We start from the raw sequence: 3408 nt of genomic DNA, 5'->3' as shown, positions 1-3408 counted from the left end.
ATTATGCGAATTATTTCTCCTATTTTTTGTAAATGGATATTTTTCTATATTGAATTTCTATATGTTGGAAGTGTCCTGTAAAAAAGATTTCACAGGAAAAATAGTAACAAGTGGTAGTTGTTTAGCATATCATTGATCTAAACCTATAGTGCATTGAAAGCATTGTTGGTTGATAGAAAATTTTGAATGTTCACTGTAGAAATGGCTTTGAGAGGAAGGAAGGAAGCTATTTGCATCGATACTATTAAATCGCTTGTGCTTATTGAACAAAGCTTTCAGTGGTCGACTATGTATCAACGATATGTGAATCTATCTGTATAAGAGTGGAATAATAGTCTACGAGATTAGCGAATTGATTTAAAAAAAAAAATTGTTTATTTAAGCATGGATAAGTTTGATTTAGCATAAAAAACAATTAGGTTATTAGCCAAAGATACTCTTATTTCTTTGAGTTCATAGAAATTTAGGCGAATATTTAAGTTACCGATTCTGAATATGTGATTAGATTTTTGAAACGTAAATAGTTTTTTAGAATCATAGGTAGGTGGCTTGAAAATCTTATAGGAGTTCGCTTCGCTGATTTCTGAGGTTACTTCTGGTATTTTCTCTCTAGATATCACTTTTTTTAGAGAATCATTCACAGAATTTTGTTGGCTATATGCACATTTAATGGGCCAAGAAACAACAACCACTGTACTAAGTTCCATTCTCTATGTGCTTCATTACTCATATAAAAGAAATTTTGTATTCGATTGGGTTGATCTTATTTCAAATGAACTGTGTTTTCAATTAGTACATTTGTATAACAGCAATAGGTTCTTCATGATGGCGTATCTGATAACAACCCTTGTTTCGAGTCATACTTTTGATGAGTTGCCACATAAACCTAATTTAAATCTTGAAAAAGAACGATGCAGTTCTGATATCCCATATTGTGGAAGAAAGAAGCTATTTCAATTTTTTGTCTAATTCAAGATATTTTTGTAAAACAAGTTATTTACATGATAACTGTATAGGAGCCCCATCAAATATCCGGTGAAGCACAAGTTTTCCTCTAGGGGAAAGGGAGACATGAAGAAAGAGGAAATAATACAATTGTTCAAGTTTATGGGTATTGAGTTAAACCACTATTGCTTCCAAGAATTGTTATGGACAAACATTTTGTTGCCAAATTCTGCAGACAATACTATGATTGGTAGATTAAATTTGAACAGAAAAAATAAAAAATAAACAATTTATTTCTTTTCCATTTATAGTTGGGTGAGTAATCTTGAAGAATGGAAGCCAACTTGCAGAGTTTGCCAAGTATTTTCATTGTTTTAATTTAAAATAAGTCGAAGGATCGCGAGACATTAATCCAAAAGGTTATTTATTGGACATCTATGTTCCATAAAATGTGAGAGCTTGTTAACAAAAGTTTCAAGTGAAACCGAAAAGGATCACAATGTTGCAAGCAATAATAGGAGAAATGACTATTAGAGAAATTTCTAAAGAAGAAAGCATTAACAACGAAATAAGGTGTAAACAAATAATAGGAAAAGTTGCACAATCTTCTATTTGCATATTCAAAACTACTTTGGCTTCATCTTCAAGTGAAAGAAAACGAAAAGATATCGAAGCTGCATAATTTATTCACAGTCAGCTATTAATGGTCGAAGATGATAAGGAGCATCAATTGGAAAAATGCAAAAGTTATGTGCAAACAAGAAGCATTCAAAAAGTTATCAACGAGGAGATTGAAAATCTGTTACCTGATTGGGTCAGTAGTGCTTTGAATGAAAATTTGAAAATAACAAAGCAAATTTCCAAAGAGTTTTCTAGTTTCGATGATGAGTTTGTCACTTTTGAAGATGCAAATTATAGTAGGCAGAGTAAAATATTGAAAATTGGAAAGGTAAGGATGCATGGTAAGAAAATTATTGATATAGTGGAAACAAATCTTCATATGTTTGGAATTTCAACCACATATGTTTTAACATTGCATAGAGCTACCGGGAATGCAATTGTGGTGTCTATTGAGGAACAAAACATAGAGAACCTAGTACTGAAAGAAATAATAGAGATACTGGAAAAAGATTTAAATCTGGATCCTTTTTTAATGTCTCCAATCGCAATATGTACTCAACAATCTGCAGTTCCCACTACTAGCACATCTCATGGATCTATTGGATATTTGAAACTGGCATCGAACATGAATGGAAAACGGTTTCTGTTCTACTACAATTGGCACAAGAAATCAATTCATTTGTCGATTTGCTGAGAAGTAATGTTACCGAAGACAAGAATTTCGTTAACAATGACTTATTTTCTTTTAGTTAAAGGCTTGAATTGTTTTCTAATATGTACAAGAAAAACATAGAACTTATAAATGCTAATCGAATGAGGCAAATCAAAGTTGGATGGTCCAGAAGAATCAATATACTAGAAAACACTATTTCTGAATGTAAGAGCGTACATAATAGGAGAAGTGATGCGTTTCTAAATTCCATGCAAATTGTTTCGAGATCTAGATGACCCATGCATTATACAAAATTTTAAATTGATTACAAACGATACATTAACATTTGAATTGGACAAGAGAAAACAATCAATGACAAAACAATTTGATTCTATAACTAATTTTACTCTAGAGGAAATTGACAAATGGCTAGTTGGCTTTGTCAATATAAATGACAGGAAATATGTGTTAATTGCTCAGTTACAAGAGGAGGCGTTGGAGATCGAAAAATAATTATTCAATGAACATGCGAGGCTAGAGATTACAGTGGGACCAATGAAAGAATTCATTCAAGCTAAGTTGAAGAAATTGGTTCAAGAGGCCATTCATTCAGAAGACAATTTATAGTCAAACAATTAGCCTAAATGTTTTCACAAATTGTAAATGTTCTTAAATCTTTGCATATTTGTTTTCTATTTACTAGAATTCAATCATCATGATTTGTTAATTTTACTAATGCCACATAGTCTACTTGTTGAATGCAATTCCTTGTTTTCTTTTGCAATTCTCTTTTTGCATATTACGGTTCACATATTTACGTTTGGCAAATGCAGAAGTAGGTACTTAAAGAGAAGACAACATAATAACATATTGAATAAGCCAATGAACTAAGCCATTGAGCATTTTCATTACCGATACAAGCGATTCACGCCAAGAATCAATGTTCTTAATGCTTAGCATCCGATCTTCTATGCATTTGTATTCTATTTATATATTTCAACCATAACTATGATAATTGAAATTTGAAACTTGATTTTGTTTTTGTAACTGTAATTGTATTTCTTAATGTTACGTAGTTATGCTTTGAGAATATGTATTATGTCATTGATACATATATGCTAATAACATGAATCATGAGAATAGTTTGTTTTGCTACGAAACATAGATAATGTCCACTATCATCATATTTT

The sequence above is a fragment of the Pinus tabuliformis genome, chromosome 3_2, assembly GCF_031772625.1.
Source record: "Pinus tabuliformis cultivar Carrire ecotype Pingquan chromosome 3_2, CPIR1, whole genome shotgun sequence".
NCBI classification, from domain to species: domain Eukaryota; kingdom Viridiplantae; phylum Streptophyta; class Pinopsida; order Pinales; family Pinaceae; genus Pinus; species Pinus tabuliformis.
Note: the sequence above shows the minus strand (reverse complement) of the source record.